A 22,126-nucleotide genomic window follows, 5' to 3' on the forward strand; every position below is an offset into this window, starting at 1 on the left:
AAACAGCAAACTACTCCATTATCTTTATCCCAAAAAACTGTATGGTGCATGGGCTCTCAAAGAATATGATACCGCTAAATGACTGAACAACAACAATTTGGGAAAAATAAAGTCACCTGACAAAAAACTAGATAAGGATCACATTGTATGCCATAATATTCTACAAACAAGTACGTGACTTGGATATAAATAGTGATATCATAAGCAAATCAGAGGAATATAGAAAACATACCCAAGAGATTCATGCGTAGAGAATGAGTTCATGACCAGAGAAGAGATAGAGTGGTTCCCAAGAAGTACAATAAATGATTTTTATTATATCAAATGAAAATATTTTACACAAAAAATACAAATGCAGCTAATATTAAAAGAAATTCAGAAAAGTGGCAGAAATCTTTGCAGCAAGCAAGTTTATATGAAGAAGTTTTCATTGCTAAGATAAATGGGCAAGTGAATCAAACTGATACGACAAAAAGCCATTCCCCAATTACTAAGTGGTCAAAGGTATGTATCCAAGTCTAAAGGCAGTAGGGAGCCCTTGAATATGTTGAGTGACATGGTCCAACCTGTGCCCTAGGAAAAGTCCTTTGATTACTATATGGATGGAACAGATTAGGGAGTGACTTGAGGCAGAGAGACCAAATCAGGTTGGAGGAATTGAAGGCCTCAACTAGCATAGTAACTGAAAGAGGGATGTAGGTGAGAGATGCTGTAGAGACAGACACAGCAAAATCTGGCAAGTGGATATGTGGGGCGAGGGAGAGTGAACAGTCAGGGATAATGCCAAGACTGTGAATGTGAGTGACTAGAAAAGTGGAGATGCCTTCCACAGAGCATGTTCTGAAAGAGAGTGGGGTTTCCAGGGTGGAAAATAATGAGTTCTCTTTAAGACATGTTGAACCTAAGATAGTGTTAGCATTTCTGGCTACCATATCAAATGACTGACTCCTACTCAGCATGCGGTCCATTCAAGCTCCCAGGCCTTTAAGAAGAATGTCATAATGCAGCGAATACTGGACCTAGAGTCAGGAAAACGTAGGTTCGAATCCTATCTTTCACACTTACTGAGCTGTGTGATCCAGGACAAGTAACTCAACCTCTCTGAACCCAAGTACCCTCATCTGGAAAACTGAGATAATTATATTCCTACTTCTCAGGATTGTTACAAGGAACAAATGAGGTACTGTTTGCAAATGGCTTTGCAAACGTTAAAATGCCATATAAGCAACACTTATTATCATTCTTCCAAAGAGTTTCAGATCCACGGATCCATGGCAACTCTCCCAAGTCTTATACTTGTGAAGTTGACTTTTGGACCTAAGCAGAAGCCTTGGCACACTCCCCTCCATCCCCAGCATATTTTGGATTGCAATGGATCCACACAGAATTGTAAACTCTCTGAAGACAGAGGAAAGATATCTCCAAATGACTGATACGAGAATTGTAAAGCAAAACAACTCTGAAATTTTATCTCACACCCAGCAAAGACAGCAAAAGATGGAAATAATCAGTGGTGGAAAGCCTGTGGAAAGATGGTCACAATGACTACAGAAAGGAATTCTGAATTATGCTAAAAAGCAAAAAGTGACCAAAATGCCCATCCTCTTTGACTCCCAGATCCCGGTATTCAACACATGCTGTAAAGAGATCAAAACCAGCTCTTTTTGTAGTCCCAAAGAACTGAAAAGAAAGTGTATGTCCATCCATTACAGAATGGCTAAGCAAATTATGGTACATGAATGTAATGGAAAATCACTGTACCATGGGAAACGATGATTAAAATAAAAAAATGAGACAAACACAAGTCATTGACCTTAACCGAGGCAGAAAGAAGGAAAAGCAAGAAAACAACATCCAATGACTACAACCATGTAAAGAGAAAGTAAATGAAAATATGCTGAGCTCTGTATACGTAACTATAACTATAATGTCTTGGAGGAGGAGCAGAGTCATATGGGTCTATTGGTATAGAATATACTGTCAGTCAGTTTAATGTGTTAGTTGATTTGGCTAACTTGCTGTTTTAAATCTTCCTTGAATTTGTTACAACTGGGGAGGGGAGGGTAAGGACATATTCAGAAAAGAATGTGATGTGAAAACAAAAGACATGAAGGAAATATTTTTTTATAAATCCAGGTGAGAAGTTATGAGAACCTAAACTAGAGTGATGTCCATTTGATCGAAGAAAGGGAACAGATGTGAGAGATGCTCTGGAGATCAAACTGATGAGACTTAGAAACTGAGGGGAGATGATGGAGAGAGAAGAGTCAAGGATGGCTCCCAGTTAGGGAACTAGAGTGACGTGGAGGATCAGGGTTACCTCATGAAAAAGAAGATTGGGTTGGCAGAGGACCAGCAATACCTATGCCTATGGGATAGCCTGAGGGAAATGGCTGGTGATGTGAGACATAAGCTCCTTCAGGTCAGGTTCTGTGTCTACTTTATTTGTACCCTCAGTGCTTAGCCCAGTGCTGGACACACAATAGGCCTTTTCAGTCATTCTAAACACTTTTTCTCATTTGTGTCCTTGTGGTAACCCATGTATGGAGTGTCTCTGCCCCTCTCTAACTTTTGCATCTGGCTCTAAATACTCTCTTGTATAGCACCCATGTATATGTTCAGCCCCTCAACCAGAGCTAACACTACACAAGGGGTTATTAAGGCACAACTATGTCTGGCTGAGGACCTTATACTTAAGTCAAGAGGGTGAGGGCATGCAAATAACAAAAAGGCAGGCCACCAGGGGTCATAATTGCAGTCATCAAGGACATAAGGAAAACTTGTCTCTGTTTTGATAAGCAACTGCTTCTCAGTGGTGGGGGGATCAGAGGACAAGATTTGACCACCACCTAGGCAAAATGTAAAAAGTAGCATCCCACAGGGATCCATGCTTAAACTGCTCACATTTTGGATGTTTATAAATGACCTGGACAGTGACAGAGTGAAAGCTCCTAGTATTTGCCTGTACTCACTGATCTCATGCCGATAAGATAAAAACCAGTCTAACAAGGGACAGATGGCAGTGGGGGGAGGGAGGTTAGGGGGAGGGAGGTTGGGAGGAGGAAGAGGAGAATCATGGGAACAAAGGAGAAGATCAACTTCAATGGGAACAAATAATCCCATTTAAAGTAATTACTGACTGATTCTTGTCCAGGCACCAACTCTAATTTGTCACAATCTCAAAACAACTGGTTTTTCCACTCTGGACTTCTGTTTCCTCGTCTGTAAAATGAGCACAGTGGGCTCCATGCTTTCTCAGACCCCTTGGAGCTCCAAAACACTTCAGTTTTTACAATTCTCTTAGAAGTAGGACCAAGAGGATGAGCTCTATAACATTAGCAATTCTGCTTTTTTTCCCTCAAAGGACCATTTTCTGTTATTTAAAACTGAAGGGTGAAATAAGTGTGTGATGCTGAGGTATGTGTGCACTGGCTCTCCCGTATAGCCAGGAATCATTAAAAAGTGTAGACTCCATTCTTCCATTCTTCTCCTTTCCCATGGAGTCTGAAGAAGACCAGCAGGATTCCCCTTCACTAGGCACTGTCCTCCCCAGCAGGGGGTAGAAAAAGTGGATGCCACAGTTTTAGTCATGCTTGATTTAGCTTTGGAGCTCCCTCCAGCATTGTTTCGCTTGATACTACCCAGATTTGGTCATAACACACACACACACACACACACACACACACACATCATCATCATCATCATCAAAGTAAAGGAAATTGTACTTTTTGCAATAGACATCAAAGGCTGGCTCTTAAGGAATTTATAAGCTGCTTTTGTGGAAAATGACTGAAAGGTGAGAAGAAAGGAGGAAATGCGCCTTCCTCCTTTTCTTTGGAGAGGTGGAAAAAAACAGGTGTGCAAGGTTGCATACCCTACCAGATATGGTGGCTACCTCAATTTATTTTACTTAACTGTTATTATTTGCTGTAAAAGAAGGATTATTGGGCGCTTAGGCAGCTGGGAGGAGGAAGGGTTATCTTGAAATGAATGTGATGTAAATAAAGATTTTAATGTTTTTTATAAAGGAAATAAATGAGGAATACCTATGAATATAGTGCTTGATGTTTTCAAATTTGATACTTCCATACTCTCATGCATTTGTGATAGAGGGGTCTACTCAACATACTGGGGGCCTTCCTCAGTTTCCCTTGACAATGCAAAGATCGGTTATCTTTTCCACTTGCCGCATGAACACTAGGCTGTCTTTCTTTATCATACATTTCACTGATGATGTAGCTTGAATATTTCTCTTCTGCAATTGGATATTTATAATGTACTACAGTTTTCTCATGTCCACCACACCTTTCCACTGCCCTTGGAGTAATCTTCAAGTTCAGCTGCTGGCCACGGATGAAATTCTCCTAAGAAGGAAAAGATGCACACACATATCTACCCATATACACAAACACATATGGCATGCAGTGGAAAAAGAGCCAGGCCTTAAGTCAGGAAGACTCATATTGCTGAGTTCAAATCTGACCTTACTAATGTGTGACCCTAGGCAAGTTACTGAACCCTGCTTGCCTCAGTTCCCTCATCTATAAAATGAGATGGAGAAGGAACTGACAGACCACTCCAGTATCTTTGCCAGGAAAACCCCAAATGGGGTCACAAAGAGTCAGACACAACTGATATGACTGAACAACATAATATACAATGCTATATATTGCAGATATAATATACAATAGCTATATAGATCTATATACAGCTAGTAAAGGTCTGAGACTATATGTGACTGAGTCTACAGGTTCTTTAAGGATTGTCACTAGCACCTGAAACCAAGAAGGACCAATACCAGAGAAGAAAAACAGAAATCCTAGGCCCATATCTGAAAGCCAAGGGATAAAAAGGAGACGAAAGGAAAGAAGCCCTTCCCCTAAGGGTTCAGTTCATGATGCCCACACTCTGGGTGACCTGTGAGTGATCTTCACCCTTGAGACACAGTAGAAAAGAAAGAGCTTGTCCCAGGCTGTCAGTTTTAAAAACGTAGCCTATTCCAGCTTCTTGTACAACTGAAGGTGACTGCTCCCACCCATATAGTAGGGGAATGCAGAGAAGCAGAGCACCTCCATCATAAATGATCTGGCCATGCTCCAAGCCCCATTTTACACACACACACACACACACACACACACAGACACACACACACGCTGTGTGGAACAGATTCACGGTTTCATATGCAATCCTCTATTTCTGTCCTCTTTATATGAAAATATTAATATTTGATGATTTTATAGTTCATTAAAAATTAAAGAAGGAAAATTATTTGGGTATCAGAAAGAGAAAGCATGGACTCATCAAGAAATCAAGAACTGGTTACAGCAGAGAAGCCTCATTTCCTTTGGTAACAGCATTACTAGACTGGTACACCAGGTAAATTCTCAATATCTAGTTGTCCTTTTCTTTAGCAAAGTATCTGAGCTAGGCTGTCGTGCTAGACTTATAGATGAGATGAAGAGAAGAAGGCTAGACAACAACTAATTAGCTGGTTGGTTAATTTCAGAACTGTTGAAGGGTCAGATGAAAAGAGTCATCTCAGACATTTAGTAGCTATACAATACTGAGCAAGTCACTTTCCCTCCCTCTGCCTCAGTTTCCTCACCTGCAAAATGAGGATAATAATAGAACTTACTGCTCTAGGTTGTCATGAAGATCAAATGAGATATTATTTTTAAAGAGCTTTGTGAACCTTAAATCTATAAAAGTAGTTATGGTGATGATGATGATAACGATGATGGTGATGCTGATGATGATGGTGATGGTGATGATGATGGTGATGATGATGAATCAGCAGCAACAACAGAATACAAAGTCCAAGAGATGAAATCCAAGTTAGTAGAGTATACAAATCCAGGTGCAGTATCAAATACAATCATAATTATCTCAGGAAATATTAAAAAGTTAATGACCATGACATGCCTCAGTTTCGATTCGTTGTTATTATTGGTAGTATTGGTGGTGGTGGTTGTTCAGATCTGTGACTCACACTGTGATATTCCAGGGCAGAAACTCCCTCCTCCAACGCAGGTTGGAAATTTGTGTGTTACTATAGTCTTAAAAGAATTACCTAGCACACTGAAGGGTTAAATCATGTGCCTATTTTCAGTTAATAGGGGACAGAGGCAGTCTGGTTTTGGTGACTCTAAAGTAAACCCTCCAACTACCATTCCACACTGCTTTTGTTCCTTTAGAATGTGTGTAATATAGCCTGGTACATTCTAATAGTTCAAGAGGCTTTGTGTCTCCAAATAAACACAAGCTATAAGTAAAAAAAGAATCTTTTAATAATGCTATAAGTAATGAGTTAGTTTCAATTCCATTATTGAAAATGCATTATAACACATATTAGAATGAAAGGTTCCTCTGATTTTAAATTTTTTTGAGAATTTTAAAAAGTTATTTGATTAGACACATGTAACTACATGGTGGGTCTATTACTGCAGGAAAGATGTTACTCAAGAAAAGTAGGTTCTAAATAATTATACACTGATATTTCAAAGCTATATCTCTTTAGTAGATCTCTAATCCATCTCAATTTACCCTACCAAAATTGGATTTGATACGATCCAATTAAATGGTCTCCATATAAAATATGTGGAGATTTTTCCTCCACAATACAGAATTCCATACATTTCAAAGTATGCTACTGATTCTGATATTGCTGGCAGGTTAAGGAAGGTCATGTACTGAGAACAAGGTAGCAATTCAAGAAATACCAATTATTCACATGAAATCTATCGACTCAACTTCTTCAGGGTTTCCTGCTCACCTTCCATTTGAGGTCATCAATTGGCATCTGGAGGATTGAGGGCATGGAGAGACTTAGGAGCTATGGCGCCTGCAGTTAGGACTCTATCTAGTGCTCAGTCACAAAAGAGGAGGGTACCATGAAGGGAAGCAACATCTTTGTCCTTCCAGAATCTCTCATTCTGGAAATACCCCAAGACCAGCCCAAGGTCCAATCAAGAAGCATATTCTTTGGGGCTTCTATTTTCTTTGCTTTTTTCCCTCTCTTTTAGATTGCCAACACCTTCCTGGCCTTTCTCCTTTCCCTTCTATCAAAGCAGGAAGAATCTATAATTTTTGTTGGCAGAAGGAACTCCTAGGGTGGAAACGTCTACAATCCACAGAGATCAAAACCTATCGATGATTTAATAGATCGATCCAAGGCCATTTACTCAAGTCACAAAGAATTGTTAGGTGATATAAATAAGATCACACTGCTACTTGTTGCCAAAAGAGTGATGTGAACCCACATTTTTCTTTTTTCTCTTTTTTTTGTATTAAGTGTCTCGTTTAATTATGAAAAGCTTAACAACTTTTATCTAGCTCACATTTCTGCCAAATAACCACAAGCTGCTTGCTGGTTAGTAACTGGGCCTCCAGTGAGAATAAAACACTCAAGTTGGACAGCATTCAAAAAGACACATCCAATTTAAGGAGGCCTGTTTGCTATATATTGCAGAGCTAAGTCTTAATGTACACCAGTAGTTCTCTAATTTTTCACTCTGAGAAACTGAAAAAAAAAAACATCCGTGAAGAAAAACCACTCAAAACATTTACCTCAGTTGGCCTTTTGCCTGTTTCAAGCTCATGAATTGTTAATTCTATTGTGGAAAAATTTTGCAAGTGGTTTTATTTACAATGCCAACATTTCTTAAAGGGCAAGTCAGATAGCAAGAAAACTAAAGTTTAAAGCTGGATAATAACTGGACAAACTGCTTTACAAAATAAGAAAAGGAAAGCCAAAAATGCCACTTTCCATACAGAAGCCATACAATTTCAGTTTATTCAGACCAAAGTAAAAAGACTTTTGATTATACTGGTTAAAACAGCCATAGGATTACACTCTGGACTCAAAAAACACTACACATGCAATGGGAATGATCGATATCCTGCTAATACAATGGATTTGCTGCTGCATTTGTCTAATATTAACAATTACAAACAGAGCAGTGGAAGTAGTTATTAGGAATGATCCTTACAGTGTTACAGTGTCAACAGGCACAAAACTTCACTTTTCTTCACACCACTGGTTCTCTTTGAATACCTAGGTTTCTTCCTCTGCAGTAAAGTCATTCTTGATATTGAATGTTTTGCGAATCTCTTCTGGAGTTTTTCCCTTGATCATGTTTGCAACAATCTTGCATGTGACATCAAGCAAACCTTTAATGTCTAAGTAGTTTCCAGCCAGAATAAATTCAAAAAGGGTTCCTTGGTCAACTTTCAGGAATTTTTGGTCCCAAACAGGAATATCATCTGTTCATTTTTCTTTGTTCTCATCATCCTCAGGAGGAGGAGGTTCTTCCTTGTGGTGGGCTCACCACTGAATTACCTTTTCTAATATTTCTGCATTAACATTTGCTAGAGGAACTGGATCATCATCCCCTTCATCATCCATTCCCAGGTCTTCCAACATGGTCTTGATAGTTACAGACTGCTTTGCAATTTCAACAACAACTTCAAATATCTCTCCAGCACAACTCTGCAACTTTATTGAAGGCATGGTTCTGGATCCCCAGGGACCCCGGCGGGCAAGCTGGCAGAACCGAGAAGACCCAGTGGGCTAAGGGACAGGCGATGAAGGGAGAAAAGGCCCTGAGGCAACGCGGAGCACCAAGACCACTACGAACCCTCATTTTTCTGAAATCAAATCCAGCACTCTATTTACAAGGCTACTGAAAACAACTGAAAAATCTAAAGCCTCTATTAATGGGACAACAGCCTTTAACCTACAAGGATGGAGCTGTTAGTAGTAGAACTTCAGTTATTATTAAATGAACTGTTGTAGGGGGAGAATGGGGTAGTATCAACGATTTAAAATCTTATCACACAGGTAGTCGTATAATCTAGCTGCATGGAAAGTCAATCCTAACCTCCCTATTTGGAAAGACCCTTGTCTTCCATCTAGCCCAACCTTATCCCAATACAACCTTAGGTTTAGTTCCACCTATTCTCAGTGAGGTCTTTCCCAATATTTGAGCCCTCTGTGTTTTCTGCTGATTTCTGCCAACACATCTGCACTACTCGTGGCACCTAATCCTCCATTGTCTTTTCCAGTACCTTCACTCTCCATGTCTAGTTCTTCTGAGTCTACTTCTCCTATATCATCAAACACAAGGCTAAGGTGCACAACAGCTTTTTAGCAAGTGCTTGCATAAGGCGGCTTCTTGTTAAGTGTACATAATGACTTGGCCTTCAGCAGTTGGCAGAAGGGTTACACTGATGGGGATCAGGTACAGTTTAGCAAGACAAAACTCAGCAGAGAGCCAAAGAAATTTCTTTATTTAAAACAAATTATTTTATTTATTTTTTTAATGTTCTACAATCACTATCATAAAACTTAGCTTTTCACCCCCCACACCTACCCCCCTCCTTCCTCCTCCCTCCCCAAGATGGCATACAATTCTGTATAGGATCTACATATGCTTTCCTATTGAATATCTTTTCACTGTAGTCATGCTATGTAGACCAACTAAAACAAATAGAAGAAATCATATAACAAATCAAAACGTAATACACAAATACACACACACACAAACATGATCTGCTACATTCTGAGAATGAATTCCGTAGTTCTTTCTCTGAGTGTGGAAGGCATTTTGCTTTGGAAAAACATTGGGAATTTTTTTTTTTTAGTTCTTGCGTTATTATGAAGTTCCAAGTCTACCAGAAAAAACTGTCGCACACTGTGGTCGTTGCTGTGCACAAATTTCTCCTGGTTCTGCTTCTTTCACTCAGCATCAGATCATATAAGTCCTTCCAGGCCTCCCTGAAGTCTTCTTGTTCATCATTTCTTATGGTGAAATAGTACTCCATTACATTCATATACCATAATTTGTTCAGCCATTCCTCAGTTGATGGGCATCCCCTTGACTTCCAGTTTTTGGCAACTACAAAGAGTGCTGCTGTAAATATTTTTGTACATGTGGGACCCTTTCCTATTTTTATGATCTCTTGGGGGTACAGTCCTAGTAGCGATATTGCTGGATCAAAGGGTATGTACATTTTCGTAGCCCTTTGGGCATAGTTCCAAACTGCTCTCCAGAATGGTTGGATGAGCTCACAGCTCCACCAACAATGAACTAGTGTTCTAACTCTCCCACATCCTCTCCAGCATTTATCATTTTCTTGTTCTGTCATATTTACCAATCTTATAAGTGTGATGTGGTACCTCAGAGTTGTTTTGATTTGCATCTCTCTAATCAAGAGTGATTTAGAGCATTTTTTCACATGATTATAGATATCTTTAATTTCTTCCTCTGAAAATTGTGTGTTCACATCCTTTGAGCATTTATTAATTGGGGAATGACTTGTATAGTTATAAGAAATTTCTAATCCTAAGTTGGGGAGACATTTCTGACAAAGACTGCTCTTAGTGAACAGGTGTGTCTCTCGGCAGTAGCCAGTCATCGTTATTCCGTATTCCAAAGACCTTGGTGCCTGGAACAATGAATCTTCTTTTGGAGAGGAAAATGCCTTTCATTGTCAGGGCTCTGAGAATCGACCCTCCTTATGAGAGAAAAAACTGCTAAGGTTCCTCCTTAGTCAAATGACTAGGAGTATGAAGACTCTTCCCTTCTATTCCCTTCTAAAAGAGTTAAAGCTGAAAGCCTCTGGGTGTTAAAGGAAAAGTGCACCCACACTTTATTCCATGGAAAATTAGCAATGAATCAACTGAGTATTCTTATAGGAGTTAGAATTTGGAAACGGTCCTGTCCAGTAGTGTGAGACCAGCATAAAGCAAGAGCCAACAGTCAGACCACAAGTATTTATTAAGTGCTAATGTTATATCAGGCACCATGCCAAACACTGGGATACAGAGACAAAGACAAGGTCTTTCCCTCAAGGAGCATTCAAAGTTGAACGAGCGAGATGATGTTCAAACAACTACATGCATATGACAAAACCAGAGTGGAAATAGAAAGTAATCTTAAGGGGAAGGCACTAGGAGTAGGAAACTCTGGGAAAGGCCTTCTGTAGAAGGTGGGATTTGAGCTGAGTCCTGAAGAAAGATGTGAGAAGGGCCAGCCTTTCAGGCAAGGGGAGAACAACAAGTTCTCTTTATGTATATCTATCTGTCCATACACACTCCATATTTGAGTACAACCAAATTTAGAATGGAAATATTTTATTAGTACCTCTTTTTTCAACTATGCTATCAACTGAAAGCCTTTACTTTGAACTAATTATGTCCTCAGGCTGACAAGAAAATCTAATCAGATCTGTGGGTTTTAAGTGGATGCATATCAACTGAGTATCCTGAAGCTAGTCTTGTTTGAGGGTACCCACTGTGTGACCTGGGGAGTACCCCAAGGAACTACACTTGCTGAATGAAAGTCACTGTTTTCTACTTACACAATGAATGCCCAATTGCTAAGCCACTGGGCTACCCCATGGTAAATCTAGTTTGGCTTGTTAAGACGGTTGTAATGCTTGTATTATTCCATGGGTATTCCAGTTATTAAGAAACCTTAATGACAAAATTAGATTCACTAATTTTCCTAGGGGAGACTTCTGAGATGATCGATTTACTACTTATTAAAACTGTAATCTTACGACCAATGAAAAGACTACAGTGTGGCAGATTTCCTTAGCTACTTATGGCTGCTAGGCATGCCCTTTGAAATATCTCTAAGGGTTGAGAAGAAGACAAGAAAAAGTTGAGAGGGTAAGAGAATGAGACAGATCTTATAAAAAGCCAGGCTTGAGAGAAGGGAAGGAACAAAGCAGATGCAGATATTTACCCACAGAAACAAGCTGCCTGAAGTCATAAGCTAAAAGTCTCTTTCAGTACTATATCTAGAAAAAAAATGATGTACCAACATTTTTAGGGGGGCAGCTTGGTACAGTTCTTGGCCATGTCATAGAATAACTATCTCCAGCTGCTACTTCAAGGTCCCATTACCATGGCATCCTTCTCTTGAAACTCACTTTACCCAGAACTGGAAGAGATGAGGACACTGAGGACTCTGAGAGTCACGCAACCCCTTCCCAGAACTGCAGGGATGGTTAGACTGCAATTTGTACAGCCATCACTATACCTTAACTGAATTTGGTGCTAGGTATACTTAGGGCTAGTTTAATGTAGTTAGGGCTCTGATCACCTTGAATGTAAACTAGCCCATCTTTAGAATTTTACCCATGATCAATATCAGGCCAAGGGAAGGTAAAAAAAGTTTGGCCAAGGCCACATGGATAGTTACCGTTAGAGCATGGATTGGCATTCATCTCCAGACTCCTAACATTCAGGGCTCTTCCTACTATACAACACTGTCTTCCCCCTTCCCTTCCACATCTTCCCTTCTCCCCCCTTTCTCTCCTACCCCACCCCCACAGCACACAACTCTGAATTACTAATCTCCATTCAATATTCTGTCTCTTTAATTACAAAAAAGGCTTTAAAAAGTTGAAGTTAGTATTACTAAATCATTTACAGCGTTGGACACATAGTATGATCCCAATGAATACTTAATTATTAGTGAAAATTTCCTTTCTATTGGGGATTACTACTAAGATGCCCAGGTCACCAGTGGGTTCAAGATATCACCCCATTTCATTCTGCACCAGGAAGGCAATCGAAAGGGAACAGGGTCAAACAAAGTATACTTTGGTTGTCCCTTTAGGCACAGTCAAGTCTATGACTCTGATGGAATAGACAAGTCAGTGCGATAAAACAGCTCATTTCAGAATCATAAAACTTGAGAGCTGGAAAAGAACAGTGATCGGTCCTCAAGGTCACAGCTGCCTCATTTCCAAGGGTCTATCCTCAGACCTCAGGGTAGATCTATCCTGGTAGGGGCAGCTAGGTGGTGCAATGCATTAAAGCACTAGAGCAGGAGTCAGGAGGACTTGAGTTCAAATCTCACCTCAGACACTTGATACTCAGTAGCTGTGTGACCTTGGGCAAGTCACTTAACCCCAACTGCCTTATCCTGGGTCATCTCCAGTCACCCTGATGAATATCTGGTCACTGGATTCAGATGGCTCTGGAGGAGAAGTGAGGCTGGTGACCTGCACAGCCCTCCCTCCCTCAAAAAACAAAGTGGAAGTCATGTCATTATTTTTCTTGCCTTCTTCGGCAACGAAGGACAAACACACACAGATCAACCCTGGATCATCACTTTCTTGGCTATTCCTACTCAAAATGTGGCATCTCCTCTTATGAGACTAAGAAGTCTTTGTCGTCCCCTTTGTATTTGAAGCCTTAACACTTGGCACAATGTATGATACTGAGAAATGGTTTAATAAATGCTTTTTCATTCATTCATTCATTCATTCATTCATTCATTCATTCTCACTGAATACAAGAACAAAGTGAATAGAAAAGAAGAAAAGGAGCTTACATGGGTTTTGCCATGTTTCTCTGCCCCTTCCACTGAGCCCCACTTATTTTTCTTTTCTGGAACAGTTCCCAAAATTCTTTGAAAGGTCAAAAATTGGACAAAGATGCACTTCTATGTGTTTCTTTTATGCTTATATACAGAACAATGAAAGAGAATAATTCCATTTGGAAGAAAAGAAGTGAACATTATCTAAAAGCTGGCATTTGTTCAGAAATTATGTAGATAAAAGGAACTAGGTGGTGTAGGAGATACAGCTCTGCGTCTAGAGGCAGGAAGACCTGAGTTCAAATCCTACCTCAGAAATCTACTAGCTGTATGACCTTGAGCAAGTGACTTAACCTCTCTGTGTCTTGGTTTTCCTCCCGCCAGGGGTTCTGAGGCTGAAATGAAACGATATATATAGAGCACTTCACTGATCTCGAAGTGCTCCAAAAACATAAGTCATGCTTATTGAAAGAGAAAGCCTATTTTGAAACAATCTATTTCACAAGATAGACCATCATTTTCATGGAAATCTTACTTTCAGAATCTGGAAAAAAATGAAATAATGTTTCTATTACTCCAAGCATCTGTCACTAGTCTGTACAAATCATCCCTGGGTATTTAAAAAACACTTCTTTCATTTCCAGCTTCAAGGCTCAGAGTGTATCTTATGTATACTTTGATGACACTGGGATCGCATCAAGGCAGGCCACTTCCTCCACCAAAGCAGGCACAGGCCCCTGAATGCAGAATACTACAATGTATTTTCAATAGGAGTGCACGTGTTTGATCCACGCTGGGCTGTGCGTCAACCAGAACCCAATACCTGCTTTTATTCTGCTGCCTTAAGCAACAGCAGCAGATAGGATGTCCCCGTCCTTGCCTGAGTCTATCTCCTTCACACTGATGACTCCCTCCCTTCTACTCCCCACCACTCTAGAGCTTACACAGCCTGAAGGTGAGGTGTATGTATACTGGAAATGTGCCCAGGATAAGGGAAAATGTGTTCATCATGCTGCACATGCTTGACAGCTGCCAACTAAAGGGGGCTTTCACATGACTCTCTTCTTACTATACTATTTCTTCCTGGTATGGGGGAGTTCAATTAAATAACCACAGCAGCTTAGGACAATGAGATTTGAAAGTGTCTTTACAAAGCAGCCCAAATGGGGCTCATTCTCTGAGGACACTTAATGGTACCAGTTGTTGGCAGAGAAAGCACACCTGCAAGGTCTGAGAGTCTAGGCCACTCCGCTTAAAAAGAAAGCCTCCAAGCCTTTAAGAGTGTGACTAGTTTTCTGAAAGAGTGAATGGATGAAAAATACAAGTGAATGAATACTGGCAGAATGCTGGCAAAGGGTGCCTGGATTACAGAAGCATACTAATTCTATACATGCCTAAAAGGCACTGAGGAACATGACAGGGGAACTATGAAAACCTTTGCCAGCAGATGTGCTACTCACAACAGAAGCCAGAGTCCCATTTAGAAGAGCTGCCTTTTTATCAATAGAGCAGGGAAACCAAGTGGTTTCTCATCACCTTTAAGTTGGACTTCTATACTCCCCTCACTAGAAGCCTGACCTTGGCCTTGCCACATCCTCTCATTCAGGATGCCTTGAGCAGTCATCCAGGACCCATCCTTCTCTCTCTGTTCCCAGTCCCCCAAACCTCCTTGCACACACACACACACACACACATGCATGCACAGTGCACCTTCATCCTTGGGCCTCTCTTGAATCCTCAGGCATCTCAGTGTTCCAGACATTTCTGGACCCTCTTTCTTCACATCCCAGAATATCCCTTTCTTTTGTGCTCTTCCTGTGAGGCCCCCACTAAGTGACTGGAACGAATCAACCAGAAGTTAAGTTATACGTGGATACTAACATCTAACATTTATATTTTAGTGTTCTCTTCCTTACCATCACTTTCATTGACCCCCAATCAAATTATAGTTTTTAGGACCAAAGAATCATATATTTAGAGGTGAAAGGGCCCTCTCCTTGACATCTTCCCTGAACACTGGTATGCCTTATCCCTTTCTAGCTATTGCCTGAGGAATTATTGCTACTGGTGAGGACATGGTAACTGATTGCCCCACGTAGGGCTCCCGAGACCACAACTCTTTCCCCTGGGCACCACTGACCTGTATGCATTGTATCCCCCCATTAAAATATAAGCTTCTTGAGGGGAGGAAGAGTTTGGCTTTTATTTCTCTATATCTGGCACATCAGGACTTAACACACTTTTCATTCCTTCAAACTGAGGTCCAAAGGTATTAAGAGATTTACTCAAGTAACAGAGGCATGATTTGAACCCAGCATCTATGATTTCAAACTTGGTCCTCTGCATTGATCTGTGTCAAGACTGCCATACCTAAACAGACTCACAGATCCTCAAGGCTGGGGGCTACCTTGTAATATGCGCTGTCTTGTGTGCCTGCCTGGCATGTACACTCGGTGTAATACCTAGGCCCCTCCTAAAAAGTACTTGCAAATTAATAAATGCTTGTAGAATTGAACTTCAGTGAATCAGCCCATAATGCCTTAAGAGAGTCATGTGAAGAAGGGCAAGGTCAGCAGGGGAAATAGATTGGTTTTAGAGGGCCATTTAACAACCCTCACGGCATCCCACTTCAAGAGCAGACCCTGGGTTCAGGGCAAGAGGAGAGGGCTTTTCCTGTTAGAACCCTAAAACCTTTTGCCCCGAACCAGTCTTCGACTTGGGGAGCTTTCAACAAACTTCCTCTGAGCATGTAGCCTATGGCTCATCCTGCTCTATTCATCATTGGGGTGGGTGAACTCTTGTACACTGCTAGGTTTTTTGTTTTGTTTTGTTTTGTTTTGTTTCCCCACCCCTGCATATGAAAAGTAATGGTTTAACCCCCTGAGATAATAATCATTTAGACCAATATTAAGCAATGAAAAGTAAGCTAGCCTGAGGTCACAGGACCTGGGTTCAATCCCCCACAATGCAACTTCTTACTCATATACATGATTTGGGAAAAGGTACCTTCTCTCTGGTCTTCAATTTCCTCACCTATAAAAAGATGTATGTGGATTATGTGGCCTCCAAGGTCTCCTTTTACCTCTAAGTCATGAGTTCTTAGCCTGAAGTCCATGATTTTTTTATTATCTGTATTTCAGGAGAATTGGTTTCCTTTGTAATCTTACGTATTTTCTTTTATGAACTCAAAAATGTGATTCTGAACAGATGTCCCTAGGCTTTATCAGATTGCCTGCCAAAGGAGTCCAGACTTCCCAAAAGGTTAAGGGTCCCTGAGCCAAAATCAATGCAGAGCAATAACTGGAAGGGGGCAAGACAAGAGGCAGCAGGATGTAGTGGATAGGAAGCTTACCTCACAGTCAGAAAGGTCTGGTTCCAAGTTCTTCATTTCTCACATGACTTTCTAAGACTGCTTGGCAAAAGGGTTGCTGATCAGCATAGAAGAGGACATTTACTCCCTAGGAATTCAGAGGTATGAACAAAAGAAACACAGTGTATGATGGGGCTGGGGTGGGGCACATTAGTGCCAGGTTCATTCACAACATTTCTCAACTAAGCAGACATGCCTCTGGAAGCCCCTAGGTCACTATACTCCAAGTCAATGGAGGCAGGCATTTAACCTTGGGACAGAAATTCTAGAGATCTACATTTTGCTTTTGGTTCAAAAGAACACCTCCCAACTGCTCAGTTTCCTTTTTGAGTAGAGTGAGTTGACCTCATTAGCACACTCCAGTGTAGGGCCCCTACAAAAATCCTTACTGCCTCTCTAATAAATGGCCCACCACACTCTACAGCTTGAAAGTATCAGTTATCTAACAAGACATGCTTTCATTATCCATAATTATTTTATGGCAGCTTTTAAAATTAGAATCATCAGAATATTTGGAAAGGTTCCTTACATATCTACCATTTCCTGTTGGTGCTTCCATAAATTTTACTGTCTTAAATATGAAACATAGAACCGATTTATCAGTCTTTGGTCATTAAGGGGATGTCCTTTCTTCTTTTATTATTATGTGCCATGCTGGCTATTATGTTAGGCTCCAAAAAGGCCAACAGAAATAGAGACGAAAGTAAAATACAAAAAAGAAAGCAAAATACAAATCAAAGTTGCTGCATTGATGGTGAAGGTACAGTTTTGAAAGCTGTATTCCTTTGACAAGTCTCTTTGCACAATAATGAGGTCATTATTCCAGAGATGGAATGACAAAATGCCAGCATCTTTACTGATCTGTTTCTATGTCAACTGCTATCTACCTCTCCTGAGAAATAATTAGGTAGAAGTCACCTCCTAAACTGCACTGTTCACTTACGTCATGGATGATTGGGCCAAAGCCACTGTTTGCATCCAGGTGACAAAATGAATAAAGCAGAGAGAATTGTTTTAAGGTTGCTCTGAGAGGGACCTAGGCTGGTGAAAATAACTTTGTCACAGTGAGAAGAAATTTAGAGGGCCCCTATATCATCTGAGAGCACACATCTTCCCCAGCTGACCCTGTTTTCATGGCAGCAATGGCAGCTTCTCCTGCCCAGTCATATTCCCATAGTAGTAGCTAAGTTCCATGATAGGCATTTTTCTAACCCCTTTGATGGTTTAGAAACCTCACAATATTGAGTGCACACTCCTCCCTCCATCAGCAATAACCCTGGTAAAGAACCAGAGGGGAGCATAAGAGGAAGATTGTTGGAAAGTCTTCTCCACTGGCCAAAATTGGTGAGTACATTGTTATGATCTGGGCAATATCCCAGCGGTGACTATTTCCTCCCAAAGCCCATGTTTTGTTATTTTGGGTCTAAATATGGAATTTCTAGGTCTCCCATATAAATACAACAGAATGATATCAGAGTGAATCATGGTCCTTATTAATTTTTGAAACTTTGAAATTATGGCATATTTCATCCAGAATCTCAGGGTTGAAAAGGAGCTCACAGGCCATACCTAAAGGAAAAGCTCTACTCTACCAAACCTAATCAATGACCAGACCCAGTCTTTCAGTGAAAACATCCAGTGAGTGGAACCTCACAAGGCAGTCCATTGCACAAGTAGAGAGCACTGACTGTTAATTCAATTCGATAAGCAATTACTACATGGCAAGCAGGGTGCCAGGAATTGAGGGAACAAAGAGAAAAACAAAACTATCCCTTGCTCTTAAGGAGCTTATATTTTACAATCTCCTGGGAGAAAAATACAGATGCAAATAAGGAGAGCCTATCTGTTCATCCATATATCCACTGATCCATACAACCCTCCCTCTCTGTCGATCTATTTCTATAGTAAATTCAAAGTGACTGGGGGAGGGGGAAGTATTTAGGGTCCTTAATATTCTTGTAGGACATGATGCATTAGCTGAGGCTTGAAAGGAGCCAGAGGCTCCCTGGGCACACAAGTGAGGAAGGAGAGCCTTCAGAATTGGTGGTAAGCGTACAATGCCATCCCACCTTATTTTGTCTCTCCACTGTTCCTCATTTTGCTCTCAGGGGCCAAGCAGAAAAAGTCTGATACCTCTTCCACATGACAGCTCTTCTGAGTAGTTGAAGACATTAATATGGCATTTTAGTTCACATACGGCATATCCATCAATTATGAAAGCTGTTTTTAAAAACAGAAATACTGAACTGAACCAGCTGGCAGTCTCCCTGAATCAGGCATGTGAGTTGGAGGGGAGCACAAACTCTATTGGTGTAGGAAAATTTCAGAAGACTTTTACTTTGCAGTTCAGAAATTTTATGTGAAGGGGACCTTCCAAGGAGACTACCTACAGAGCTATTTCATTCCCTTCTTCTCCAAAAATGTCACCAATCAGATTGCACTATCAGAAAACAGAATTCAACAAGCTTTCATAAATGTTTCATGTGCACCTCAAACCCAGAAATGTGAGATGCAAATATGACTTCTTCCTCTCAATCAATCAACAACCACTTATTCAAAAATCACTGTGAGCTGGTCCCACACTAGGCACTGGCCATGGAAAGGCAAAAGGGAAACAAGCAGTGGCTGCTATTGTGGAGGTGAAATCTAGCGAGATGGAACCAAGCATGTGCAAATACAGGCACATACATAATAGCAGCTGTGAATGACACCATTCAGCAAAGGCTCCATTGTGTAGAAGGTAGGACTGGGGTTGAGTCTTGAAGGAACTTAACTAGGGCATCTAAAAAGGCAGAGATGAGGAAAGAAGGCATTCCAGATATGGAGGACAGTCAGTTGCAAAGGCACCAAGATGAGAGATGGAGTGCTGTGGGAGAACAGAAAGGCCAGTCCAGCTAGACAGGAATGTACATGGAGAGGAATAAGGTGTAAAAGGAGGCTGGGAGTAGGCTGTGAAGGACTTTAAAAGACAAACAGTGAGAAGCAGCACAGTTCAGAACAGAGCAAGCAGCAGTCAGAGAGGGAACTGGAACATGCTGGGCACCAAGATCAGCAGCATCAAGACCGCGTCAGTGAAGGGCAGGATTCAGGCTCTGCAGCAGCAGGCAAATGCTGCTAAGGAGAGGGCCAAGCACCCCCAGTGGGAGGGGCACAAGGAGAAGCTGGCCTGGGAATAGGTTGAGGCTGAGGTCACTTCCTTGCATTGTCACATCCAGCTGATCGAGGAGGACTTGTACCAGGCTCAGGAGCGCCTGGCTGCCCCACTGAAGAAGGCAGAAGAGGCAGAGAAGACAGCTGAGAAGGTGACTGAAAATCAGGCCCCTAAAAATGAAGAGAAGATGAAACTGTAAGAAATCGAGCTGGAAGAGCCCAAGTGTATTGTTGAGGAAGCAGACAGAAAGTGAGGAGATGTCCCCCAAGCTGGTGATCATTGAGGGGCACTTTGCTCATTGGAGGAAGAAGTATGAGGAGATGAGACTGATGGAACAGAACCTCAAGTGTCTGAATGTTGCTGAAGAAAAAATTCTCAGAAACAAAACAAATATAAGGAGATAACAATTCTTACTGATAAACTCAAGAAGGCAGAGTTCCCTGCCAAAATTGCTGAGAGACCCGGAGCCAAGTTGGAAAAGACAACTGATGACTTAGAAGACAAACTGAAATGCACTGATGAGAAGCACCCCTACACACAAGTATGCTGGACCTGACTCTGCCTCTTCCACGAGCCCAACCCTGTCACTGCTCCTTCCACTCACTCCGACTCCTCTGGAGGTCAGCCTGCCCAGTCATCTGAGAGCTCATCTTTAGCCTGAAGGCTGCATTCTCCTCCCCACCCACCCACCTCTAGACTCAACTGCCCATGTCAATTTCACAAAGCTGTCTCTGCAACTCTCCCCTAGAGATCCCAGGTGGCCTAAGAAACGATTACTTTGGGGACCAGCATTTAAGGGAATCTGAGCACAAAGCAATAATGTCTTTAAAGCATGTTGTAGGATCTAGGTATTTTGTAATTACCTTTTTGGTTGTCATAGCAACCATTTGTAAACCATTTCAGATAATTTCCAGCTCCTAGGCTGCATCTAATCACTTTTCTTCATACTGGATTGGAAATCTTTCTGCCTAAACAGTGTCCCTTCTTTATAGAACAGTGAATGAAGTGTTAGCCTGTCTTACAAAGAGCTAAACATATCCAATAAAGGACTCCACCGTGGGAAACCTCAAATGTTCCATACAAAGCATCAGCCAAACCAGAAGGGTCCTTTCAGGAGTTTGCCAAAAATGGGTGCTGTTCAGGTCTTCAGCTTTAAGGAATCTTGTGTGTCTCCTTTTTTTTTTTCACACTTGCATCATTAGCAACCAAGCAAATTACAGAGACAAGACCTCTCTGAGACCAAATTGTGTTCCCTTTCCTCTCCCACTCACAGAATGGATAATGTGCCACAGAAGTTGGGGTGCCTACTCCTAACTCCACTCCACTTTCTTTGAAAAATATACATATATATATTTATATACATATATAAAATATACATGTGTGTATGCACACATATGTGTATACATATACACATACACACTCATTAGCCAAGTCAATTTCATCTCCTTACGAATTCTAGGGAATGAAGCTGCTGTCTCTAAAAGTGCCATCTCACTGTGCTTTGTATTACTCGGTGCTGGAGAAATCCTGAATAGCTTGTGTACAAAACTTGTTTTTAATTTATAGATGTTATGTTTGGAGCTTTCTTTCTCCAGGGTAGGGAGCACCCATGGAATCTCACCCCACCCCTTGCCCTTTGTCCAGCTGTGAGTACTCCCTGTCTGCAGTCTAGAGGTTGGCAGTGTGCTAATCTTTTTTAATTCCTTTAAAAAAAAATTTGGTGAGGTTTCTGTGCAGTCTGTGTTAGTTCTGCACTGTGAAACTTGCTGACTTGAAATGTATTCTCCTTTAGTGTGGTTTATTTGGGAGTCAATCTGGATAAAAAGGAACCAACAGTGCAACTGTTTTGAAGCTGAAAATTAATAAACTGTTTTTTGAAGAAAAGAAACAGTCCCTCCAAAGTTGTTCAAACTGAGGCTTTTGATTTGAATCCAGGGAACAGGGAGTCACTGATATATGTGTATATGTGTATATATACATGTATACATATATATATATGTATATATAGAGAGAGAGAGAGCGAGAGAGAGAGAGAGAGAGAGAGAGAGAGAGACTGAACAGGGAGTCACTGATATGTGTGTGTGTGTGTGTGTATGGAGAACTGACATGATCTGACACACAGTACAACAAAATGGCAGCTGTATGGAGGAGGAAATGGAGAGAAAAGCAACCTGAGTCAGGGAAACCAGGTACAAAGATATTCCAGGAGAGAGAAAGGGTGAGAGGTGTAGAGTGTGTCGTCAACACTGTCCAAAATGAGTCCTGTCTCAA

At 41.1% G+C, this 22,126-nt stretch overlaps 2 pseudogenes; one reads left to right on the forward strand and one right to left on the reverse strand.

Annotated features, from left to right (window-relative positions):
* Positions 1–8,002: 8,002 nt before the first annotated feature.
* On the reverse strand, positions 8,003–8,541 carry LOC140515262 (S-phase kinase-associated protein 1 pseudogene; annotated as a pseudogene).
* Positions 8,542–19,622: 11,081 nt separating this feature from the next.
* On the forward strand, positions 19,623–20,575 carry LOC140515709 (uncharacterized; annotated as a pseudogene).
* Positions 20,576–22,126: the final 1,551 nt, after the last annotated feature.

The sequence above is a fragment of the Notamacropus eugenii genome, chromosome X (genome assembly GCF_028372415.1).
Source record: "Notamacropus eugenii isolate mMacEug1 chromosome X, mMacEug1.pri_v2, whole genome shotgun sequence".
Lineage (NCBI taxonomy): Eukaryota > Metazoa > Chordata > Mammalia > Diprotodontia > Macropodidae > Notamacropus > Notamacropus eugenii.